This window comes from Nuphar pumila, chromosome 2 (assembly GCF_984573655.1).
Source record: "Nuphar pumila chromosome 2, dmNupPumi1.hap1.1, whole genome shotgun sequence".
In the NCBI taxonomy this organism is placed as follows: Eukaryota; Viridiplantae; Streptophyta; class Magnoliopsida; order Nymphaeales; family Nymphaeaceae; genus Nuphar; species Nuphar pumila.
In genome coordinates this window covers 78,290,802-78,303,010 of record NC_143250.1, presented here as the reverse complement: position 1 = coordinate 78,303,010, position 12,209 = coordinate 78,290,802, and the positions used below count along the sequence as shown (strand labels likewise).

The 12,209-nt window shown below is 35.5% G+C and overlaps 1 protein-coding gene across 2 annotated transcripts in view; it reads right to left on the bottom strand.

Annotated features, from left to right (window-relative positions):
- The window catches only part of LOC149845791 (HEAT/U-box domain-containing protein), a 173,375-nt gene that overhangs the window by 59,373 nt on the left and 101,793 nt on the right, over positions 1 to 12,209 (bottom strand). The gene's annotated exons all lie outside the window — the stretch shown is intronic.

Genomic DNA, 12,209 nt, shown 5'->3' with positions numbered 1-12,209 from the left:
AACTTGTACCAGTAAGAAACATAAATTTGGCAAGGAGACAAGAAAACAACCTCAAAATGGAGGATATATAGAACATGTAGAAAGTCAAATAAGAACAAATATGATTCAAACTCAGAGCAAGGTTCAGATCAAGAAAGGAATCAACAACCCATAAGCTTTTAAACCCTGTTTCTAGGATAATGAATTTCACAAATGAGTTCCATACAAAATCAGCAGAAATATGCTCACAATCAAACCCTTGGTGGCTGTTTCATTTAAATTACTACTACAACTATCGAACATAGAATTGCTAGTAAGTTTCATATTACACAACATTCAGTACCATTTTACGTTGCTAAAATGAAGGACATGAACTATTCAACATATACATCCTCCCAACAGGAACGTGCAATTAAAGAATAGTTAATAGAAAAGCTGCCAAAAACAAGCTTAACAAAAACACATCCTGAATGCTTTAAATATGAAACACGTGATTGAGCAGAACATTTGTTCAGCCATCTATTCCAATGTAAAACCTAGAAACTTGGGACTCAAGTCGGCAGTACCTAACTCGTGACTCAGCAAGTCAACTCGGAGATTCGGTCAAGTCATGTTAACTGTTAAATGTATTAATCAAATAGATGTATAGGTACTTACATATATAAATATATATGATATACAGTTACAAAAGTATAAATACATGTATATTATGTAAAATATAATCATTATAATCTCAAATAATATAAATAAATACATAAATAATGTGCATATACATATGACTAGCCTGAGCCATAAGTTGACCCAACCAAGCCATAGCCGGGTGATATGAAAACTCGGCCGACTCGACCGAGTCTTGTGAGAAACCTGGAAATTCAATTTTTTGACCAGGTAGAGGACCAAGTCGAGCCGAGTCACCAGCTAGAACAGGTAGTTGACTCGGCAAGTTTTTAAACATTGATCTATCCAAACATTTTCATGATCATATTTAATTGAAATTGAGAAGTTCTTAAAAAGAAACTAAAATTGAGGACTAAAAATATATAGGACCAAAAATTTCAACATAGAACTGACAGATGAGATCTCTTATATAAACTTTCTATTGACAATTGTGGAAGATATTTAGCTTTATCTTGTATGGATGAAATGACTGAGAAAAACACTCAGTCTCACAGAAGGATTTACCAAGTTGATATTCTCATCTCTTGGACTTTACTCAGTTTCCATAAGAAAATGTTATTAGAACCTTTACCACCACCAGTCTATTACATGAGCTCGCAAGGAATAGCGTAACATGCACGCATGCACATGCACATGCACAGGCAGACACGCACACACAGATGCAACACACAGCCTAGCTTTGTGACGCCCCGAAATTTAAAACCCAAAATTTTATTGTAAATTTTGAAAAAAATAAATTAATATTGACAGCAGAAAATGATTTAATGTTGAGCCTGATTTTGATAATTTTGAGCGAGCCATAGGGGTAAAGTAATACAAAGTTTTTATCAGAGTACAACCAAAATATTATTTATATCATTCTTGACAAAATGTACAGAAGGTTCAAAACTTGGGAACACAAAATATTATGAACCAAAAAAGTCCTAGGTTGGGCCCTGGATCCTCTAGAGAGTGCTAGTCATCAATGCCGCCTACCCCACTGCATTCATTGTCCTATACCTGAACAAAACCCATCAAAGGGTCAGACTTCTGACAGTCTGGTAAGTCTATACCAATTCTGGTAATTCAGAATATTAAACATATTTAGACAATTCAGATGGAGCATTTTCATCGAAAAGTAATATATAATACAGAACATAGTTGTTTGCATAATTAGGGCATATTTTTATTTCAAATTGTAATTCAAAAGGTCTTTGTTTCGATAATTAACCATCTACCCTAGTATATGGGAGAAGACAATCACTGACAACCGAAGCATTCTTGAGGTATATTATTCTCAGATGTTTTAAACCCGAGTACTTGAATTTAGAGGACTCAAAGCGGGCGGTCTGTGAACGGGAGAATCACCACCAAGGCAGAACAGAAAGTAGGATGCATCCTGGACTACTGCAGTAGTTGGGGATTTATCACCTAGGACACATGGATAGCCCCGGCCTCCGAAGACCTATGAGTGAGTGGAGACCACTGGGACACCTCGCTCCAAAAAATTATAACATAATTACTTGAGGTTCTACCATCTACCTTTTCTAAGGTAGAGATCAGAACATAATGGTTCAGAAGGGTTATCTTTATTACAAGGATTATTTTAAGTGTCGTACATTGTGTAGGCTAGAATGGGGTTCAGTAACCCAAGTACCCATTTTTAGGGAAATGATCAGAGTCTTGTATGTGTACCCAACCCAATCAGTACTTGCTTTGTATATATGAGCACTTCATCAATGTGGCGGAGAAATATCTTAAGTTTTGTGTAGGCACATTTTATTTATCAAATAGTACTTTGTTTCGCACTTCGAGAGTTAATTTATTTTAAGCTCGTATACGAGCCAATCCCAGAACGGAAGTATGCCCTACGCACTATTGTGTACTTGTGACACCAGAAAGGTCTCTCAAAACCATGGCATTTTTTGGGCCACAACTATTTTCTTTTTATTAGGAGCAAACTATTATATTGTCAATAAGGTTCTCTGAACCCAGAGTTCTATTCTTGAGCTAAGCAGATATGCACGTTGTTCTATGCATGCTTTGAATATTTTATCTTTAAAGAGGTGAGTATGCAGAAAGTATTGTTTTATCTGAAGTATAATGTGTGCATCTTCAAAATATTTCATTTGGAGTATAATGCATACTAAACTATTATTTTATTTGAAATCCTATATGCATATGTTATTTTATTCGAAAAGGGTGTATGCAAAAACTAATATTTTATTCGAAAAGGGTGTATGCAAAAACTATTATTTTATTCAAAATGAGTGTATGAAAAAACTATTATTTTACTCAAAAAGGGTGTATGCAAAAAGTAGTATTTTATTATTATTTTATTCCAAATATGAGATATACCAAATTCAAAATTCAATACATATATATATATATTGTAATCATTCAAACATAAGTGAGCATGTACATCTTGAAGATATATTTAATTATTCAAAATTTACACGCATTTGGCAATAGAACTTACTTTGTAGAGCGTGGCGATAAGCAAAAAATTCCCAAAAATCCTGGGAGAATTTTTCTCTAATAAATTTCTGACGTGTGATGGGGATGATAGCGATCGAATCGGGTCTATTCACTCGAAGGAACCAAGTCAGTGAGACAAGTACCCCAACCGAGTGAAGTAGGGTATGCTCAGTCTGGGTCACGCTGAGCTGGTGCGCAAAGGGGAGACAGACTGGACCAAGCAAGGGAAGGGTCGAGAGGTTGTCGAACGGAGCTGGGTTCGGTGTTGCAACGTGGAAGGGAGGAGTTCAGGTACAACCCAATGGGTGATCAGGTTCAAATGAGCAGGGCTCGGCTGGACACAAGGGGGTCCCAACTCAGTAGCTAGGCGAGTGGCTGGTTGGGTCGATCTAGGGGCGAGCTAAGCTCGATCGGGGAGAGTGGCTGATGTGAGGGACTGAACCAGGTGTTGGGTCACCACCAATGGTGGTGGTGACAAGGTTGGGCAAGAGAGACTATTGGGATGGCTGCAAAGGCAGCACCACCACCTATGGTTGTAATATCGTGTATTTTCATACTTAGTCAAATTTGAGATTTCTGAAAATTTGTCTAAGTGCTGGAAGAAAATCGATAAACCTTTGATATTAGGAATATGTTAATTGAGTCTGGACTTGGCCCAAGTCTCATCGACAAGGTCTAAATGAGCCAACTGAAAGGTAATAAAAAGTTTAATTTTTAACCTTTAAATTCAAGCGAAATTCGAGCAAAATTCAAGTTAAATTCAAGCAAAACTCAAAGTATATACCGTTAGATGCTCTTTGAAATCCTGAGTCCAACAGTATTTTACTTTCCTGAATTCGGGCTACGGTTAGCCCAAAAATCGCAATTTTTTAAAAAAAACTGTCTCGACGGACCGAGTCCGAATTTAGATCGAATTGGATTCAACACACGTGATCCAAATTAATATGGATTTGGACTCAGTCCAAGATCCAGATTAATTAGGAATTGATCCAGCTTAGGATCTAAATAGATTTTGGATATGGATATAGATATGGATTTGGATCTTGGATCCAGATCCAAAATCTAGATTCAATTAAAATACAGCTTTATATTTATTATACAAGTTAAATTAAAGTAATTTTAAGGTTCAAAAGACTCCCAAAGGGGTAAGTTACCCTCTAGAATTTTTTGGGAATTTATTAATTAATAAATAATTTTTAATTAATTATTTTAATATAAAATTAATATATTCCAAAATTTACTAGGAGTGGCAGCTAACTAATTTGGGTTTCTATAAGAGTCCCTTAGAAGCTTTAGAAAGAGTAGAAGTTGGAAAGATTTGGAATTCTATGGAATTAGGAAATTTAAAAAAAAAGGTCAAAGGTAGAATCTTTTGGATATTAGAAAGTAGGGCTGGAGATGGACTCCCACATGGGAAGTCCAATCTCCTGCCATAATTAGAAGGGCTGGAAAGTGGGGGCCGTCAACCCTGTAGAACTCTTTATTAATGCCTTAAAAAAAAAGGAAAAGAAAGAGAGAGAGGAAGGAGAAGGAAAAGAGAAGAAGAGAAAAAAGAGAGGAACGATCCATCCTCTTCTCCGATCATTCGGTGTTTCTTCCTTCTTTTTCGAATTTGTTAAAAAGGTATGGGTTCTTCTTTTGTTCGAATGAGGAGAAAGAGCATAGATTGGTTTTTATGCATTGTTTTGGTGGAAACACAAAAGAAAAGAGTAAATCTGAACATTTACTCTATTCCATTTAGATGTATGCTTGGGTTAACAGTTTTCTTTTCCGGATTTTTATATGAAAAATATATATATATATATATATATACATATATATAAATCATGCCTCATACCCATAGATCTCTACAGATGTACCATGTATTAAACATGTGCAGACCTGGTCCAGATTTAATGCACAAATATCTTGAAAAAAATAATATATATATATACTAGCATATCTAAATTTCTTAATTCATGTTAAAAAAAATTAAGAATTAAACTATGAATACATAAGGAATTCACATACTTTCATAAAAGTACCTCATAGCCTTATCAGTGAAGGAGACTGCTCCGGAGCACGAGACACGACTTGTTGGCATTCTTGGACATAGCTCACTTACCAAAAAGAAGAATTTTGGTACAAAAGATGATAAAATATAAGATTTTGTGGTGGACTCTGATACCAAACCTGTAACGGCCCCAACTCGTACCCATGAAAAAAAGGTATATTTTTTTAAACAAGTGCGGAAACAATTCCAGAGACTCGGGGCCTTTACAGTTAAACACATCCACCACCACAATGGATCTTATACTCATCTTTCATACCAAAACAAACTTTATTTATTCAAATATAAAGAGTCTGAGACATAAGTAAATAAAAGCAAAGAAAGCAAAAACAAAGAGCTACGCCGTTCCAAGAATCTGTCATGCAATCGTGTAGTCCCCTCGTGACTCTTCTCAAAAGCAAGTCCTCCCCACTAGGCATCTGAGGCTTCGAAAAACACAAAAAAGTAGGGTGTCAGAATCCAAAGAATTATGCATATGAATCTCTCTAATGAAACAAATAAGCATAAAGAATACAGATAAGATTTATGCAATAATTTAGAAAGATGCATGACAAATTCATAATTCAATTAATCATTTATGCAATAGGAAACAATTGTTAAGCATGAGGAAAAATTTAACAATCAACAGGGACCACAAGTTAAGCAATATAGACATTTAGCATATAGTAGAGAAGAAACATCATGCATTTATAAATATATCATAATTAAAGGAACAACTAAATATGCATGATCTAATGCATAGCAGGAATATGCATGATTTCAATGCACATGTATAAACATATTATTATCTTTAGTCAAGTCTTCTTTTTCATATGCATGTTCCTATTAAATGCATACAATTTAAGTTTCTCTTTTTATTATCGTTGCCCGTGGATACACCAAACGGGTAAAATCACCGAGGTCAAGTTAGGTTCTCAGGGTAGCTTAGCACGCAATTTGTATTTTATTAATGGGTTCCAAACTTAGCCTTCGACTGAAACAGCCTTCGGAACATTAGACCACCTATCTAATGTCGAGGACACCAGGGACCACCTATCCACAAGTGACACTTTTTTTTGTATACCAAAATAACAACTGTGTCTACACACTACCCCCAGGCAAAGTGGCAGATTCTCTCTAAAATCGTGGCTAGGAGAAGAACCTCAATATCAGGTTCAAAAGCAACAACGACGCACACAGAGTTTTTGTATCCTCACGGTCCCCAAACCGCTAAATTCAAAATTACCTTTTTGTAGAAGAAACATCAAGGGATCATTAATTACATTTTTCTCTTTCTTATCTTGTTATTAAAATCAATTTCATAAATTTACAAATCAATATGCAAACATAAGCTTGCAAGTCAATATGTGCAGCTCTTCACGGTCTACCACCCGTGGCAACAATAGAACAGTGCAATTATAATCAAAATATCAAATGAGATTTTCGCAATGCATAAACAAGTAAAGTAAGGAGAACACCAGCTCAAGGCTTTCACAACCTATAATGATCCACCTTGATCATCTATGCATTCATATGCAAAAATCGTAAGGGACAAGCCAATGCATTCTTTTATATCTCATGTCTTTCGATGCACAATCATGTATGTCAATTTAGAGATGTGCAACAATATTCATATTCATGCACAAGAATTCACATATTCATGTTAAATACACGCTTTCATTTAGTCACCTGTTGATATCAAATGCATGCTTTCATTCATGAATCACTTCACTTACAACATGTGAACATTCATACAATTATATGTATGCAAAACATATCTATTTCATGTATGCACATGCATAGGAAACAATTATGCATTACTATCACAAACATACATCACATAAGAAACATCATTCTTTTGCATGCATGAAGACACATGTACCATTATGATCATGCAAAAGCATATCAACGTCATTATGTAGTTGTACATGACAAACAGTTTTGCAACAACACTTGCTTAAGCATGATATACTCATTACGCACATGCAAAACTTTCACCTTCTTACATAAAGGTTCAACCCTTTATGTGCAACATACACTTCCATGTTGAATTCCGTTAAGCACGTAAAACGATCATAAACTAAACATATATGAAAAATATATTATTGTTTAATATATATATATATATATATATATATTTTTTTTTTTTTTGAAAGACAACAGTCAGCTGCACCCATCTGCCCAGTCGAGCCCACTTGGCTGGGCCTACAATGCCCAACAGGCCTGGTAACCATGTCTGTTAGCACCTGGTTGGGTGTTGGCCATGTCCAGTCAGCTAGCACAGTCCAACCGAGTAGCTGGACTGACCTGACAGGACCCTGCCAACCCGAACTACTCAATACAGCAGACCAAATCTGTTGTGTTCGCAGCGTTCAACGTTCTGCTGTCAGCCACAATGTGGTTGATGGATGGCCTATGAGTTTATATATATCCAGTTGCAACAAACATAATGTTCGTCATACTGTCCAAAGGAACAATAGACCGGGGATCGTGCAAGGAGAACACATTTATTTATTTTTTTGAAGAATAAGACCCCAATTAAAGCCTCATGTCCTTAAGTACCTGATTATGCATTTGTAAATCAGATTCACATAAAGGTTTTTGATTCAGCAAACCATGAGCGTAAATGCTTATGCCCAGCCGACTACCTCGTATGAAATCCTTTTATTATATATATATATTTTTTAACCACACTACTATCAGTCAGTAGTGTATGCTTAGGTGCATGATGCACACTACATTCCATAACTGTGCACCTCACATTAGGGTGCAAGTATACAGAACGATCATGGTCAGGTGGCTGTCGGCATACTTATATAATTCTGAAATAAACAATTTTTGTCATTAACGTTGCCCCACCATATTTGTGTATGCCAGTTTTAAAAATTATTTAGGGGTCTGGTATAACACGCTCATACCCCTTAATTCCAAAACCTGGATTCATCTGACCCTCAAGTTCGGATCCATGTATTTCAATAGGGTCGGATGGTCAGACCCTTATGACCGGTTCGTTACCGAATCCAAGACTTTCACCTTAGTGCATGGATGTGGTCTCAACCCACTACGATCTCTAAGTTTAATTGGGGTACTATACAGTGGAAGAATTCACACAAGTTAAATCGATTCCATAAACAGAAATCACAAAACGTTGTTTCAAGAATTCATTGTTCTTTTTTCAGATGTATACAATCATGAATAATATAGGGAATCAGAGCATTCCCTTTTATTCATATTATTATTATTTCCTTTATTTTCTGTTGGGGTTGGACAGACCCACAACCAGTCACGATTTGCATCAATGACTTCTATTATGAATCATAATACATATACCCCAAAATTGAATGTTGTCCATGAAACACCTGACATAGTGTATACCCATAGAGCTCGGGTGTACGTACCATGGTTGTCAGTCGAGAAAGCAGAAGCGAGAAGCGATACGGAAAGCGAGAAACTATCAAAAATTTAGGAAGCGGGAAGCATGGGATGACTTAGAAACAAATCACGAACTGTCGCGGAAGCGACCTACGAAGCGAACCGGAAGCAATTTAGGAAACGAGGGGGGAAGCGAAAAAAGAAAAAATAATAAAAAATAAAAAATAAAATGAAAAAAAGAGGGAAGCGTGCTTCCCATAAATGGGAAGCGTGTTTCCGATAAATGGGAAGCACACTTCCCCAAAAAAGGGGATGCTTCCCCACACATTTCAGAAGCGCGACGTTTCACGCTTTCGAAATGCGTATCGGGGAAGCGCGCTTCCCCTACGGTAGGGGCACTTCCGGTAACTCTGGTACCTACTGACCCAATCAATAGAACATCCATGGAGAATAAAAACTAGCAAAAGCCTTTAAATAAATACTTTTACCACCAACAAAAAAATTTGTTTTAACGTGTAGAATTTTTATTTCTTTGAAATAATAGAAATAATAAAGAATACAACCTTGGAGGAAGATCTATGTCTCATCCTCCATGTGTTTTTTGCAAAAACATAGATACAAACACTTTTTTCATGGATTCCGTCAAATTATTGCATGGAAAACCAATCTATATCAATTTCTCACTTGTTTCAAGAGAGAAAACCCATACCATGAAGAAAAACGATGGTGGAAGTTGAAAAACGTGGGTAAATGGTTAGAGATAGCCCAAATTCCTCTTCTTCCTCCTTTTTCCTCTCTTTTCCTCACTTTATCTCTCTTCCTTTTTTTCCTTCTCTTTCCCTTTTCTCTCTTTTTTTGTGGTCTTTTTATAGGCCCCATAGGGGAGGTCGCCCCTCCTTCTCCAGCCCCTTCTAGATGGGCTAGAGAGGGGGTCTCTACTTCATTTGAGACTCTTCGCTCCCTTGGTTTTCCAAAAATCTAGGACTCTATAATTGACTTCTCAAAAAAAATTCAAGAGGACTCTAAGTCTCTCAAACCTTCTTATAGTCTTCATAACTTCAATAAAGACTATAACTAGGAGTCCTAAACAAACATAAGAATTAAATTTCGAAATTAATAAAAATTATTTATTTATTTATTTATTTATTTATTTTTAATAAATAAATACCTAAAAGCTTCCAAAATTCATATTATTGAACTAGAACACTTCTAAAGTGATTTTATATGGGTTTAAGGGCTCTACTTAGAGTCCTAAACAATTGTCAAATTAAATTTTCAGAATTACATTAATTAATTAATATTAAATAATAAATACATTTTCAGAAGCTTCCAAAAATTATCAAATTAACTTGGAAGGCTTCTTAATATTAATAAACCCCAATTTAAAGTTAGTTTGGTGAATTTAAAGTTAGAAAATTTGTTGGACATGGATTTTGATTTGGATCTGAATCTGAATTCAAGATCCAAATCCATCTCCATCTCCTAAATCCAAGTGGGTTTTAAACTGGATCAAATCCAGATTAATATGGGTCTAGGATAGGGTCCAAATCTATATTAATTTGGATCAAATCCCTCAGATCCGGTCCGATCTAAATCCAGATCTGAACCGACAAACTGCTCAATTTTTGAAAAAATTTGTTTTTCGACCCAACCGTAGCCCGAATCGAGAAAAATAAAATATCGTTGCACTCAGAATTTCGAGACGCATCCAACGACATATTACATGAATATCAAATTTCGAATTTCACTCAAAAATAACCCGAATTTCGCTCAAATTTTGCTTGAATTTAAAGGTAAAAAATAAAAAAAAAATCTCATGTTTTAAGTGGCTCATTTAGACCTAGGTGATGAGACCTGGGCCAAGCCCAGACTCAAAAGCATCGATCTAAAATCGAGGTTCAAACGATTTTTCTCCCAGACGTAGCCAAATTTTCGAAAATCTCAAATTTAACTAAGTGTGAAAATACGCGATATTACATCCCTACCCCCTTAAAAGAATTTTGCCCTCGAAATTAGAATGCATAAAAAAGGTGTAGGTATACATTTAAAATGTGAAAGCTTTTATAAAAGTTAAACCTCGATCGAACCTACCCTCTTAGGATTGATCTCGAATATAATAAATATAATTATACCAGCGCATCCAAATTTCTTAATTCATGTTGCAAAAAAAAAATTAAAAATTAAACTATTAATATATAAGGAATTCACATACTTTCATAACAGTACCTCATAGCCTTACTAGTAAAGAAGACTGCTCCGGAGCACGAGACACGACTTGCTAGCATTCTTGGAAATTGCTCACTTACCAAAAAAAAAGGAATTTCGGTACAAAAGATGATAGAATATAAAATTTTGTGGTGGACTCTGATACCAAACCTGTAACGACTCCAACTCGTATCCATAAAAAAATAGCAATTTTTTTTTAAAACAAGTGCGGAAACAATTCCAGAGACCCGGGGCCTTTACAATTAAACATATCCACCACCACAAGGAATCTTATACTCATCTTTCACACCAAACCAAAACAAACCAAACTTTATTTATTCTAATATAAACAGTCTTAGACATAAGTAAATAAAAGCAAAGAAAGAAAAAAGAAAGAGTCACGTTATTCCAGGAATCTGTCATGCAGTCGTGTAGTCCTCTCGTGACTCTTCTCAAAAGCAAGTCCTCCTCACTAAGCATCTGAGGCTGCGAAAAATACAAAAATTAGGGTGTCAGAATCCAAAGAATCTTGCGTATGAATCCAAACAAATAAGAATAAAGAATATAGATAAGATTCATACAATAATTTAGATGGATGCATTTATGACAAATTCATAATTCAATTAATCATTTATAGAATAAGGAACAATTGTTAAGCATGAGAAGAAATTTAACAATCAATAGGGACCACAAGTTAAGCAATATAGACATTTAGCATGTAGCAGGGAAGAAACATCATGCATTCATCAATATATCACAACTAATAGAACAACTAAATATGCATGATCTAATGCATAGCAAGAATATACATGATTTCAATGCACATGTATGAACACATTATTATCTTTAGTCAAGTTTTCTTTTCCATATGCATGTTTCCATTAAATGCACACAATTTAAGTTTTTTTTTTTAATTAATGTTACCCGCGGATACACCAAACTGGTAAAATCCCCGAGGTCAAGTTAATTTCCCAGAGTAGTTTAACACACAATCGCCACTTTTTTTGGTATACCAAAACAATAATCGTGTCTACACACCACCCCCAGGCAAAGTGACAGATTCTCCCTAAAACCGTGGCCAGGAGAAGAACCTCAATATCGGGTTCAGGAGCAACAACGACGCACACAGAGTTTTTGTATCCTCACGGTCTTCAAACCGATAAGCTCAAGATTACCTTTCTGTAGAAGCAACATCAAGGGATCATTAATCACATTGTTCTCTTTTTTATCTTGTTATTAAAATCAAATCTATAAATTTGCAAATCAATATGCAAACATAAGCTCGCAAGTCAATATGTGAAGCTCTTCTGTAACGACCCCAACTCGTACCCCTTAGAAAGTGCAGAAATTTTTTTTTAACAAGTGCAGAAACAATCTCAAAGACTCGGGGCCTTTACAGTTAAACACAACCACCACCACAAGGGATCTTATACTCATCTTTCATACCAATTCCGAATTTCGCTCGAAAATAACCTGAATTTCGCTTGAA